The sequence below is a fragment of the Alligator sinensis genome, unplaced genomic scaffold (genome assembly GCF_000455745.1).
Source record: "Alligator sinensis unplaced genomic scaffold, ASM45574v1 scaffold57_1, whole genome shotgun sequence".
NCBI classification, from domain to species: domain Eukaryota; kingdom Metazoa; phylum Chordata; order Crocodylia; family Alligatoridae; genus Alligator; species Alligator sinensis.
The window spans coordinates 460572-475626 of NW_005842688.1; the positions used below are offsets into that span (position 1 = coordinate 460572).

General features: G+C 44.3%; 1 protein-coding gene across 1 annotated transcript in view; it reads left to right on the plus strand.

The window, feature by feature from the left end:
• The window catches only part of KIAA1549L (KIAA1549 like), a 250006-nt gene that overhangs the window by 113767 nt on the left and 121184 nt on the right, over positions 1–15055 (plus strand). The window lies entirely within an intron of this gene.

Consider the following 15055-nt stretch of genomic DNA (forward strand, 5'->3'; position numbering starts at 1 on the left):
GGCCGGTGCCTCCCCCTGCAGCTGCTTGCAGCCCACTTGGGGCTGCCTATGCCTGCTCCAGACAGCCCCGCGTGGGCTGTGAGAGGCTGCAGCAGGGAGCGCTGGCTATGGGGTGGGCGAGGGGCCGCTTTTCCCCGCGCTCAGCACCAGCTACTTCCCTGCTGGCAAGCAGGGGGTCGGGGCTGTATGTTGCCCCCTGCCTGTACTGCAGGGCTGGGGGACACTGGGTGTGAGTGGGCGGGGAGCCAGTGGGAGCATGGGGCCTGCACCAGTGCTCTGGGGCTAGCGCCGGTGGGGCCCAGAGCAGGGCAGCAGGGGTATATGGTCCCAGCTGGCAGGGGCTCTATTGAGCTAGGCCAGCTCCTCCCTCTCCCTGCTGGTGCAGCCCAGCCCAGCTCCACAGACCCTTGCCAGCCTGCGCTCCACTCTGGGCCCCACTGGTGCTGGCCCTGGGACATTGGTCCCAAGATGGTGACCAGGGGACAGGGCACCTGTCAAGGGGCAGGGCTACCCATGCAGTCCTCGACAGCCTGCCAAAACTGGGTAAGTGGCCCTCCACCCCAAAATAATTGCCCGCCCCTGGCTTAGACTAACCTGCGAAGACTGAATCAATTCAGCCTCAGACTTTTTAACTGTCTCTACTCAGCCCATGCGTCTAGAATGGCACCATTTTGAAGCCGTAAGTTATGCAGTTCACTAAAGCGTGTGCCAATAAAGCTTTCATTATGTCACATATTTTGTATTTTAGTCATACTTTGGAGTATTTATGCTCTCTTTGTTGGTAGCATTTTTCATATCCCTTCACCCATACAACCTGTGCTCCTTCATACTGTATTTTCAGTGAACAGCTCTTAGAGGAATAAATGAAAATATAACAGATTCTAGGAAACTTTAAAATGACTTGAAATAACTTGCATGTTTATAACAATTTCATAACGTAATATCATAGGAGCTCTCTAGCTCTCGGTATCCCTTCAGAAGGGTGGTAGTCACTTCACTCCATTGGCATAATTATTTTTTTAAATATAGTTTGGGCATGATATATCAGACATTGTATCTGTCCTTAAATTGGGTCTAACATTTGGTCATCCTCATACAATAGGAATTTAGAAAAAATAAATCATATTTGCGGAGAAGAGAGAAACATCTGTGTTGATGTTTTGAACATTTGTGAAGTTTGTTCATAAGTCTGGAATGCTAGCAGTAGTTAGCCACTACTACAATTACTGGGCAGAATGAATTTTAAGTAGGTGAAGGTGCTTGATAGATACTATTTAGCCTGTGGATATCACCATCCCTAGTGCTCATGTCTGCATGTAACTTACTATCCAATAAGTTCAACTACTCTGTTAAAAGAAAACTTGTTTTCACTATTGTTTTTCTTTATGGACTGGAAGTCCAATATCTGTGCCAATATTATTGTATTTACTGGAACAGAAGATGACCTTGATTATAAGATGACCCCTCAATAATTCAATTCTATATATGAAAAAATGATAAATTTGTTATAATTTTTCAAATATAGAATCTAATTATTGGAGGTTTGCCTTGAATTTATCACCCTCCCACTGCAGGGAAAATAAATCTGTTGGGGGTTGGGGGGTCAGCTAGCCCTTTGCTTTCTACTTCCCCCCAACTTTTTTGGTAGCCCCTTCTCCTTACTGTCAGGCCCTGCTCTCCCTTAGCACATGGAAGTGAGGAGCAAAATTGAAAACAATAACCTTGAAATTAAACATGGCTATAGCAATTTGGAGATAGTATCCATGTACTTAATTTGTCCAGAATGTTTAATGCACATTAACTTTTTAAAAAACTGCTATAAGCTTTAGCACAAGTACTCATACATACACTTTTGAGCAGTACTTTGGCACCTACTTAAATGTAGTACAGTGAAAGCTGCATTATCCGTCATCCTACAAGCCAGCATCCCCACCACAGCACTTTCGGTTTCTCCAAGCCCCCACGGCCGGGGCCAAAGCAGCCCAAGCTGCCGAGCCCCCACTGCCCAGGGGCATAACAGGCTGTGCGGGGCCCACCTCCCTGTCCCATGGGGCCCACAGGGCCCGTGGGATGGGTGGTGAGGCGGTGGGAGGGATGGCAATGCTGCGGGAGGGGCGCAGGGACGCCCCAGACGTGGTGGGAGAAGCAGCAGCCAGGGCTGCTCAATTAACCAGCATGTTTTGTTATCCAGCATCCCCCATTCATGGGGGGGATGCCAGGTAGCAGAGCTTTTACTGTACAAACTATTCATGACATTAGTCCAAAGCCAAAGGCTCATGATTTATCACATAGTTCATTGGTGTGGGCCCCACCAGAATCAACAGCATTTCAAGCCACGGTGATGCCCTGGGTCAGCACTGCTCAGTTTGTGTGTATGCCAGATACCCGCCCCACAAAGGATCCATGCACTAATTAGCCCCCATTCATGACTGGAATTAGGTATATTTATCACAAGCCCTGGGAAGCTCCAAAAATATATGCGCAGATGAGGTGTCCTGCTCCTGCTCCACTTGATGGAGGGCAGGGTCACATTAATCATATGTGCCAGGCTGAGAGAAGGAGCCACAGAGGGATTCTAGGTGAACCATGCCATGTTGTGGCTCTCCATGACTTGAAAAAGAGTCAGTGATGAGAGGGACTGTGCCTAATGGGTACTACCATATATCTTATTCAGACAGGCTACACTAACCTGTTCTTGTGATAGGTTCCCATCAGCATGTTTACACAATGTGGGCCACGTTTTATAATCGTGCTCAGTATTGGCTGCATTTAATCAACTTCATAGTTGGTTTCCACTGCTGAGCACATGCTGTTTTTGGCAGCAGTTTAATGATATACAATGTATTTAATGAGATTTTGTTATATCCCCTGTGGCAATGGGGGGAGGACCTCATTTTGTATTTGAGTAAATATGGTAAATCCCAATTGACAGTGTAATGACTCTAAGTTTTTCTACTTAGTTTAATGTTACAAAGTCCATTGTACTTTATAGATAATCTATAGTTGCTATTAAGGCAGTACTGTTATGTTATTACATTTGAACCTTTATCGTGGTTAACATCAATGTAATTTGTATTCATATTTCAGTGCTGCTTAGAAATTATTATTGATTAAACTAAGTACATTTGAAAAAGGGGATTCATTTTGCCAGAGATTGAAGATGAAGAAGGTGGGTTAAAATTCCTGATGGCAGATAGGTAATGGGAGCAGTTCTATACTCTCTGGGCACTCTTGCTGGAGGGATAAACAGTTGACCTGGCCATTAATATAGCAGTTCCTAAATGTCTTTTTTCTTAGCTTCACTCTCATATGGGACTGAATTATCCAGATGACCTGTGATTATCACAGTGGGAAGTAAGATAGTCAGAATACTTGTGGTAGAAGTCCATTACTGAACTGGACCAGCTGAGTCTTAAATATCATCAAGAGCTTATGCACAGTTCTGCAGGAGGCAGAGGAAATGTTTCTGTGCCTCTACTGTAGCATCTGAGAAGTTCTGATCAGTGAAGCTGTTTCCTGTGGTAGACAACTTGATTAATTGGAGCTGTCTGCACCTGGTATGCTGTTGCGTTTCTCATGGTAATGAGTTTTCTAACTATCTTATGGATATGGTTGTTTGCAGCCAGACTGTTTACTGCCTTATTGAAAGTGGAATTCATTTTTGGAAGGACAAATGCAGTCTCCTCAGAATTTCAGCTTATGAGGCTTGCTGCAGCACTGAGCTCTGGAAGTGATGGGAATTTTTTGGAAGTGCCGGGGATCTCATTTTTTTTTACCATGTCTTAAAGAAACCTGTACAAGGTCATCCTGGGGCTGTAGAGCTGCACTACAGAAATTAGTGGGAAAATAACACATTGGAAAACTGTAATAATGGCTGTGACAGGTGCCAGTGCCCTAGCATAAAGCCTCTGTTCTCCAGCTTTTTTCCAGAGTGGTAAATTTTTCTCTGCTTTCTGTTAGTTTTTGACAACCTTTCAGACTAGTTGCAGACTGTAATGACTCAGGTTGGGTCAGGAGTGGGTGGGTGATTGGACCCAGCCACTTCTGTTCTCCATGGTACCAGAGGACAGATCCTATGGCCGCTGCTTCTCCCTGCAGCCACATAGGGAGAGTTCCCACCACTGAAGCCTGTTGTTCAATCACCCACCCACCCCTGACCCAATCTGAGCTGCATCCGCTGGTTTTGCAGTTTGGATCTGATTGCCGGAGCCAGCCTGACCCCTGCTTTAAGTCACTGGGAAGATGCTCTGACCAGAGCCCCTGGCAATTTCCTTACCATCATTGATGATCAATAAAAAAGTATATAGTCCTCCCTGTGAAGGATTTAGTCCATGCCAAGCATGAAGCTGTTTATGCCTCAGTTCTTCATGGCTTAGTTTTCCCTGGAAAGTTATTGAGTCTCATATTTCAATTCCTTCATAGTCTAGTGGGAAAGAGAAAATATACTTCCTTTGCAGAGCTCTTTCTGCATAAAGACCTGTCTTGTTGAGTCACAACCTGTGGTTCACAGACCCCTCGGGGTCCACAGACTATGTCTAAGGGGTCTGTGAAAGATGACTATGATCAATCAAAAGTGTGTGAATACCTACACTTCCAATTCAGAGGGGTCTGAACCTCCATTTGAAATTTTTTAGGGATCTGTAAATGAAAAAAAGTTTGAAAACCACTGGTCTAGGAAAAAACTTTGATTGGTGGAACTGGTTGCCTTGGGCAGGGCAGACTTTCTGCCTGAGTCACTTGCAAGCAGCATATGCATCTCAGTCCGTTTTCTTTTATCCTGATGGCTTCTGATGTCAGAAAGAAATGAGGGTCAAATTTTGAAATCTCAGCTCTACAGGGATGACGTTTGCATGTGTAGTAGTCTAATCTGATCAGGGCATAGAAATGCAAGATTTTAGGGGCATGACACGCAGACAAATATTTTTACAGGTGGTGTGCTTTTTTCATTGAAAAGATGTCCGCAGAGTAATTGTGTGCTTTGGGGTTGGACTGTTATCTTACAACTCAGCCTGTATAAGGAGCCATAGACAGCTGCATTGCTTTAAAATAGAGCAGGACCTAGACTGCCTCTGAGCCTTCCTTTTTGGTCCATGGAAGACGTCATTTCATCATTAGTGTCACTGACACAGGTTACTTGCCCCTCTGCAGAAGCTCTGGAAATCCAGCCACTGGTAAATGGGTACCCTTGCCCACTCTTTTTTCCACCCACCTGGACAGAAGGAGGACTGGTTACCTAGTCACAGTTACTCTCTTTTCATATGGGATTTATGTAATAGTCTAGATTGGGACCTAGCAATGCTCTTTATACTTTCATACTTTCCTACCTCCTGAGGGTGCACAGAAAGGCTCACAAATAAGTTCTGTGTGTGTTTGTGTATGTCAGAGGTTCACAAGCTTTTTAGACACAAAACACCCCTTGTTAGATTAAAGGCCTGTAGTGTAACTAGGGGTGGGCAAGAGGGGCTCCAGCCCTGGGCACTGACTTAGGAGGGGCACCAAAATCATCCCCAATCCCTGCAGAGTTTGCAGAGAACAGCCCCACAGTGTTGCTCTTGCAGCAGCAGCTGATGCATGGACACTGTGCTGCTGCTCTAAGAGCAAGAGCCATGGTGGGCAGAACATAACCATGACAGCAGCAGAGTCAGTAGCCACTGCCAGAGACTGGGTAAAACTCCCGCCTCCCCGCTCCACTTGCACTTTTGGAACCCTGCCTGCCATCTTCTGATCTCGAAACCTGTGTGCGCCTTCCCCCTGCCTGCTCTGCTGCAGGGTTTGCCCAGGGCATGAACCCTGCTTGTTATGCCAGTGCTCCAGGCACCCCTGAGCCACACCACTGCACTCCCTCTGGATCCACCCTGGATTGGTGTCGCTGAAAAAAATCTATAACTCCATGTACAATGGATCGGTTTGTCTCTTTGCTGCCTTAGTGAATTTAAAAGGTTTCCTCTTATTGAAAATGAAAACATTTTAATTGATGTTGGTTATTGTAATACATTTATTGTTAAATGAGTGTAGAGCTAAGAATAAGGTAGTCAATAGTCTGAAGTATGATAGAAGAAAAGGCCATCTTATACGTGATATAGTACTAATGAAAAATACAAACAGTTGTGTGGTACGTGATACACCTGAGTACCTAGTTTTTACTTTTGTATTTGGTTTAATTCACTTTTTTGCCAAATACTTTAGTTCCTGGATGTAATAGTCACATTCTGTCACGGGCAGGCATTGTACCAATTACCAATGCTAATTTGCAGTTTTAGAAATGGTAAAATGGGATGTACTAGTGCTACTGCTGGTTGCTAGCACTACAACGTAATGCTAATGCATGTGGGCACACGTACTCTCAGACTGCCTCTTGCCTATTCCTGATGTGGTTCTGGTTCCTTACTTCCCTGCATACCTGGTAAGAGGCTCCAGGTTAACAGAAAACAGAACATCACTACCTCTGTTTTCATGCTACGGATGGGTGCTTTTTCTACCTCTTTAGCATCTTGATCACTCTTCAATGCATCAAGCTGCTATTTATTTGCATTTTAATATGTTGATTCCCACTGTGACTTCTCTCATCCTGCTACTAAATACATTCTGACCTTAATATTAATTATTTCTCTACTTCGCCTAGACACTGCTCCTAATCAGACTGTGTTCCCTAGGTTCTGAGATTTTATTCCTTCTCTTAGCTTCACTTTTTCAGCTGCTCTTTAAGCATTTCTTCCCATAGCTCTGTCTTGTTCCCCACACAGCTTTATCTGCCTTATGAATTTGTCTGTGACTTTTTCCACTTTTTCTCTGGAGTCAATGCATGGGAGGGAACAGGCCCTCCCATTGGTTCAGCTGCATTATCTCTAAACTGCTTCTCTTCTTTCAGAGCTTTCACCCTTTGTTTCATGCCAGTTCTTCTGCCTCTCATGCCTTTGCCTGGATATCTTATCAGTCACCTCAAATGCAACAAACCTCAAATGAACTCTGCTTTCAAACTCTCTTTTTTTTCTACCCCTCTCTAAAAGCTCTACTTTTTATTCCTGGTGTTGGTTTTCATACCTTTTTCTCCTTTTCTCCATGCCTTACCACATCCTACTACTTCTTTGTTTAGAGCTGGAAGCTGGAACAACCCCGCTGTAGTACAGTATGGGCTGGGTGGCTTTGGCAGTGTTTCAGTAGCAACGAGGGGGGCACTGCCTGTGCCCATGCTAAGCCAGGCATCTGGAAACTGCAACAGTGCCGATCCTGCTTTTCCCAGCCTTCTGCACCTTGGCTGAGATGTGAGCACAGCTTCCAGCCAGAGGGGAGCTGTGACAGGGCCAGGTAGCTGAGAAATGTGCCCATGCTACTGCTGTCACTTCTCCTCAGCCCCTCGCTCCCCATCTGCAGCCTGGGCACAGCTCCCAGCCAGTGGAAAGCTGTATTTGCACTGCTGCTGCTCTTCCCTAGCTCTCCCCTGGCTGCAACTGCCCATTCCCTGCTCAGTTTCCTGCTGGCTGGAAGCTGCTCCTGTGCTGCAGTCAAGGAGTAGGGGGTGGGCAGGACCAGTGGCAACGTGGGAGTAGCTCTTCACTGCCCAGCCTCAACATGGGTGTGGGTAGAGGCAAAGCCTTCCAGCTCTGCAGACCAGATCTAGTGGCTTCACATGTTGGATCTGACCTGCGGGCTGTATGTTTGCTGACCCCTTCTTTAGAGCTTCTCCAAAACTCTTTCCATCATCTCTGACCCCACTGCCAGAATCTTAGCACGTATTTCCTATTTGGTCTCCAGCAATGTCCTCTAGAGTGGCTCCTTCCTGTCCTATCTCTTCCATCTCTAGTCCATTTAGAAGATTTCAGCTAAGATTATCTTCCTTTCTTGCAGCTCTGCTGTAAATTTGTGTGCTGACTGAGCAGCAGGTTCAAACTTCTCCTGTATGTTGTCTTAGCCTTCTGTAGCTCTGTCTCGTTACTCACAAATCTTCCATGCCTCTCTCATGGATAGAAATATAGTAATAATATTATGCTGCTTTTATGTCTTCAGCCATAGCAAGCATTCCAGGTTTTCCAAGAGCCAGATACAGATATATTTGGGTTACAGGTAAAGTCAAGATTTTGTCCTATCTTGTCTTCTCTAGTTACTGCCAAAAGTATTGCCAGGGAATTGAAAGGAGGTGCTGTAGCAGCCTTTATGAAGGATCCTGGCATGTATTTTTTTATCTGTAGATCTTTCCTTCTTTGTTTGTCCTTCCTTATCTCTGCTTCTGTTTCCCCCTCTCACATTTTGGTGTGTCCTATCTGCTTTACCTCTTTGTATAGTTGGAGTCTCTGTTTGCCCAATATTTGATCGCAAATCTATAGGACCGAAAGGTACCTAAAATTAAATTCCATACATTGGAAAGATTTTTTTAACTTTCTGAATAGCCAAGCTTCTCACTAATAAAATGCTGCTAGTTATGCAAATGATGGCACTGCTAGAAAGATACTTAAAACCAGATAGAAAATAATTCCTTACTGTAGCATGTCAGCATTTTGAACCTGACTATTAAAGTGTTTCTCTGCACCACCATTCAAGGAAATGAGAGTGGCTGCCCAAGGGCTTTAGTTCACAAAGGATATAAAAGAAAAGTTGCCAAAGCGTGCAGAAAAAACATGTTTTAAAAGCATGTGCTGAATGATTACAATTGTGGTAGCTGAGAGTTGCATAGAAGCAGCAACAAAGGATAAGATCATTGAGTGGTATTTGTTTTCTGGATTATGCCAAAGTCTGCTCTAGTCTTTATCAAACTGTAGTAACATCAGTTGAACATTCTTTTGAGTCTACAATGTTTCTCATATGGTACTGATGAGTGATAACCTTCAAGCATGAAGAAACAGGAGAGAGAAAATGTTATAGATTGTACATGGTTTGATGTTGACATATTCTGATGTTGTAGAAAGCAAAGCCTTTAGAAAAAAAAGAAAACGATGTCACTTCATTTCCATTTAAGAATCATATTTAACAACATACTAGGTGAGTTTGGTATAATATAAGGCATTCAGAAAGTTTTGGTTCTGTGTTTTGAAATAATAAGTTGACTAATTGACAAATAGCACAATTTATAAATGACTGGGCAAAGATGAATTTTGAGTTTATTTCAAGCAAATTCATGCCACAGATTGATTAAGACAGTAGGGGCCAACCTTTTTGGCAGACATGCCACAAATTAAGCCCTGTGCCCTCCCTGGCTAGGGACAGACATTACACATAAACCGGTTTAAGTGATCAGAAACTGGTTTAAACCTGCAATGGAACAGATGTTCAGTGCTCATAAACTGGTTTGAAAATGGCTGAAACTAGTTTGAGATAAACCTGGTTGAATGCAGTATCAGACTTAACTGATTTGGGTCAAATCTGTTTATGCAATGTCTGTCCCAGACCCTTTTTTGGTTTGAGTTAACTCAGAATCCCAAATGCTTTGCAACCCTGAACAGGGCTTTGCTTTCTACTCCACCCCATCAGGGCTGCTGGCTGCAGCTCCGGCAGAGACTGCAGGTACAGCAGCATCTGCCTGGCTTCCCTTGCTCCCCCCCTGCTCCGCTAACTCCCTCCTCAAGGAGGGATCCCCTTCTTCCCTCTGCCTTACACAGAAACCTCTCAGCATTAGCTAGCATACCACATGCTGGCTATGGTTCATGCTGTGGGAGAGGGGACAAAGGCAGACAGGACAGTGTCGGTTTAGGGCTTTTTGTAGCTAACCAATAGGTAGCTGGTAATGTCCCTCTGTTCCTTCCTTGGAAAAAGTTGTTTAAGAAGAGCTCAAACTAATGGAGAGAGGCTTTTGTTTTCTTAATGGGCAGATAAACAATGAGTTAGGGGTGATAAACACTGTGTTATCAACTCCCCACTGGGGGGGAACCCCTCCCTAATCAGAGCATCTTGGCAGGACCTGGCCATGCCCCCCAACAGCTCAGCACTGTGGAAGGGAAGGAAGGGCTGCTCTAGCACTCCCCAGCTTCTAGCCTGAGCCACTGCAGGCACATGCCTGCATTTCTTCTGTCCATAGGGGATGTTTTAGTGGTTACAAGCCAGTTTAGCCTAGCCAGATTAGGGTAACCTGCAAAAATTGAATCAGTTCAGGCTCAGACTTTTAAAATGTCTGTCCCTAGCCCCTGAGTGCCACTTTAATCCCCTTCCCAGGCATAATCTGCTGTATCCTGACCTGTGTTCCTCTGCTTTCCACTTCCTGCTCTGTCTGCCACTGTGCTGCCTGACGCCTCCCAATCTGCTGTAGGCCACACACAGAGGCTTCCTGTGCCACTTGGAGCACATGTGCTGTAAATTGGCTACCCCTGGATTAAGGTGCTTGGTCAGCAAAGCTTTTAAGTACATGCTTTATTTGAAGTATGTATTTAGTTCATTCTCATTCAGTAAGGTACATGTTAAGATTATATGGTGAGCAAGTGGACTTTTCCATGTGTTTTAAAGTGATGCTCATACTTAAGTAGTTTGTTGAACTGGACATAAATGTTTGGTCTCCTAAATATATTTCTAAGCTCATCTGGCAGCTTGTGTTGTACCAGCATGTACTGTTAAAGAACTCATGTTCCTTGTCTCCAGCAGCCACTACAATTGTCTTGGCTGGCAACATCCGTGACAAGAACACAGTTGTGAAAGTGTTACAGACTTGTAAAACTTGAATAATTTATACTAGTCTATATAAAAAAAAAAAGCTGCCAAAAATGAGCTGAAGCAAAATATGTCCACTTGGTATATTTCTGCATCTCGAGTATTTAGAATAGGGGATGGCAACCTGTGGCCCATGGAGTCTTTGGTTTCAGCCCATGGAGCTGTAGCTTCAGCAGCATTTCATGGTGCAGGACTCTCCCTGTTCTGTGCTGGATTTGGCCATCTGGGGCTGTGACAGAGGGGTGTTCCCTTGTATTGCATGATAGTCAGGCCACATAGGCTTTGGCTGAGGAGGACTTTTGCCACACTTGTGTTACCCACAGCTAAGCAGTGGGGAGGAGCAGTGACAGCAGCGGGGTTCTAATGCCCACCTGTTTCCAATCACAGCTAGATTATTCTAGACACCTGCCAGCAAAAATTGCCAGCCCCTGATATGGAATTCCAACAGCCTGCGCCAGATGTACCCAGTGATCTGCCAAAGGCCCTGAAATACACATCAGAAACAGTGCTGAGACCCAAGCACTGCACTGTGCTTGTTATGATACAAACTTTTTCACACAGCTTGCTGCCAACCCACGTCTCCATTCTCTTCATTGTCAGCCAGTATCTTGCTTGTCAGGCATGGTGATCACTCAGGGCACCCCTTAGTTAACTGGTAAAGACTCAAACTATGCCAAGGCCCCTTTGCCTGCCTAGCTCCCCCTTCCTTCTAATGCCTTCCCATTGGCCTGCCTCTCTTTAGACTTAATCCTGCAAATCGTTCCATCATAGGTGCAAGGCCCAGGGCCCTCACTGGCTAATGCAGGAAACCTGAGTTGGATTTGAGGCACAGAGTTCTGTCCTGCATTTCTTCTTGGTACTGAGTGATGTTATTAGCTGAATAATCCTGCTTAGTCTAGGAATTACTAGAATTATTTCCATTTTTTTCTGGAAGTTAATCCTGAAAATTCACATCTCATCCTTCAGCTGCTTTCCTTCATTTGATAATGCATTCAGAGTGCTGTTCAAGGTAGCAGGGTTATTGTGTGTAATTCTAGAAGCGGGAGATGCAGATATTTATTACTATGTGAATATATGTAATTCCAAATATTTGCTGCTGTGCACATATGTTAATGATATATAGCCATTCACTTTGGCTCCTGGTTCTGTGACTGTAATGATTACAACTAATTTTGTATTTTCTTGATGTGATAAAACTCCTGTACAAATGAAATTCCTCTCTGGGGGTACTGTTAATTCAGATGCTAATTATGGGAATGTAGGAGCAGGCCCATGTAGTTTGGTATTGGCTTACAGTAGAGTAAACTTAGCTATTCAGCAAATGGAAATTGTCTATTGTGCAAGCATCTTTTGCCAATGCTTTTTCTTAGGGGCCTCAGTTATTGTCCCTGTTCCTGCTGTGCTGCAGCTTCCTCCCCCTACTCAGAGTGGTGCAGTAGGGGCAGGAGCAGGAGGGGGAGTAGCCGCTGGAGGTGAGGGGAAGCTGGCTTGGCCTGGTAGGGAAGGGCCCTTTGCAGCTGGCTGAGGCTCCATGACACCCCTGCCTGGCCTGGGCATGGGGAACTGGGAGCAATCTAGCTGCTCAGCCCCTATGGCTCCAGCCCAAGCTACAACCCACTGGGAAGGGCCTGGCCCCTGTGGCCCAGCCCCTCTGCATCCACCCTCAGCAGCACCGACAGGCTGGTCCAGAGGGGAGGGAGGTAGAAATAACCCCTCTCCCTGTTCCCTTTGCCTTAGGGGGTGATGCCAGCCAGCATCTGGCCACGGCCTGCCCCTGCTCTGGCTAGAGAGCAGAGGGGCAGGGCCAGCTCTGCTGTCTGGAGCAGACAGCATAGCCTAGCCCAGGGCTGAAAAGCATGCTGGGATGCTGGGGGACTCTGGTTTAACTGAAACCAAGAAGGGGTCTAGGACAGAAGTTGCATAAACCAGTTTGACCCAAATCAGTTAAGTCTGATACTACATTCAACCAGGTTTATCTTAAACCAGTTTCAGCCATTTTGAAACTGGTTTATGTGCACTGAACTCCTGTTCTGTTACAGGTTTAAACCAGTTTCTGATCACTTAAACTGGTTTATATGTAACTCTGTCCCTAGCCTTCGTAGGCACAAGACATCTTTTTGTCAGTCAAACAAGGAACAATTTTTGTAACCGTTCAAATGTTTAAAACTGACAATATGAGGGCTCTCCTTGGTGTAACATGGCTTAGGCACCATGGCTTATACCTAGGGCCACTATCTATCCCTTTTGTAAGTATGATTATTTTACCAAATTTACTCCTAAGTAATGTTATACAGCCTGTACTGTGGAAGGACAGACACCCAAGCTTTCCTTTTTCATGGACAGTATCTTTTTGCTTTTCTCTTTCCTACTGAGTATCCTGCTTTTCTAAAATAATTTGTTGCATGTTTCATTTACAGCTTAAGTTAGAGCAAAGAAAAAAATTAGCCTTTCCCCCCTGTGATTCAGTACAATTTTGAACTGGATGATAAAAGCCTGGTCATTGAGAAAATGTTGTGTTGGACATGACATGACCTGATTTAGATGAAATATGTTACTGCTAAAGCATTTAATGCTGAAAGGAGCTACTATGGCCATCTACTCTGAGGCATGCATATGGGGAAGACAACTGGGTGGTGAGCAGCACAGGTGCAACACAAGGAAAGAACTGAGTCTCAGAGAGGAGCAAAACTTTCTATGCGTGTGCGCACACACACGTGGGCAGATCTAGAATTTTGAAAAGGGGTGCACATGGTGAGGTGCACCATCACACATAGAAATAACACATTTTTCTCCAGTTAAAAATAAACTAGAAGCTTTACTAATATTTTAGGGGCCTAGGGCTGTGTTGGCTTAAGAATGAAGCAAAACAAATATAACTTAATTGAAATAAATTAAAAACAATCTGCAGGGATGTGATATAGGAGCTTCTTTATCAGGAGCAGCGAACAAACAGCAGAATTGCAGGACAAAGGATACGTTGATTCGTGAAACATCAAGACCATTAAAAAGAAGAGAGGGTTGTTAATGGTTCTGGAATCAAGAGCTTAGAAAGGATCAGGTAGATTATAATGAGCCATGAAATCAGTTGACTCCCTCATGCAGACGTGGAGAAAAAAAAAGCAAAATTCCCCTTACTTTAAATTTGTCACGCCGAACCCAGCACACACCCAGAAGAGGCAGCATGTTAGTTGCACCCAGCTTTCCCAATGTTTGTAGAGATGCTGTACTTTAGAGGGGCTTTTTTGGTGCTTTTATCTAATAGCTGATTGAATTACCTTTAGCTAAAAGTGCCAAGAAGCCCTGCTGAAGCGCCTGATCTATACAAAAGCTGTGAAGCCAGACTGAAGTAACCCTCTGCTGTTTCCGGTAAAGCATGGGGTTTTTTTTTCTTCCATGTCTGTCAGCACCCTGTTTGACTAGAAATGCTGCTGCCACTGCCAGGAAGTTGGTTTTAAATTTTGGGTGGAGCGGGAATGAAAGGGGGTGCAAGTGCACCAGTGCAACACCCCCTGCACCCCCCCCCACATCTGGTTCTGCACACTCACGTGCATGCGCACATACACGCACACCGGTGAGACTTCCTCCAATGTTACATCTGTAGTGTCCTTGCTCACTCCTTGTTCAGGGAGGAGGGGAGTACTCCCTTTTATACCTCTACATAGGTACGTAGGCTGGGCCACCATTTGGCTTATGCTGTAATGGCAAATGGCACTGCCAAGCTTTAGCTGATGTATTTCATAGGGAAAAAAACAAACCCCCCTTTAAAATTAATCTTGACTGAGACATAATCTTTAAATTAAAAAGGAATGAAAGGTTTTCTAAGCTATGACTTTTTTAAAACTAGCTGTCATCATTTTAAGAAAACAAAGCCTAGAAGTATCATTATGGTGGTGAATGCTAAATAAATTGGTGCTAGTGATGTGTTATACATCTGTATGCATACTAGCTAAAGTTTGATTTCCTCATTTGTTTTAATACTACCCCTTCCTTTCATTTTCATCCCTGTTATATTGTCTTGCTTCTCTGAGTATAATTACACATATTATCAGAACTGGCAAGACAAACACCTACAGATGCTTCATAGAGGAACCCAGCCAGTACTGATTCTATTCCCATTTCACAGAGCATGCCAAATCAGTGATGCCTGGTTGTCAGAATCCATTCCCTTTGTAAAGGCTAAACTTCACACATACTGTTTTGACAAAGTATGACTGATAAAAACTTTGGGTTGTCTCAAGCACAACAAGATACTTTCTAGAAGGTTAAGTCATCTTGGCTTATGAGCAATATCAGTAATTATTTTTCATTATCACTGTCTATAAAACATGGCTTGTCTTATAATTTTCAGTACAGTGAAACAACTTGAGAGGTTTATGTTCTCTTACATTATACTTTTTACATTAATATATGATGCTTTCTTTGATTT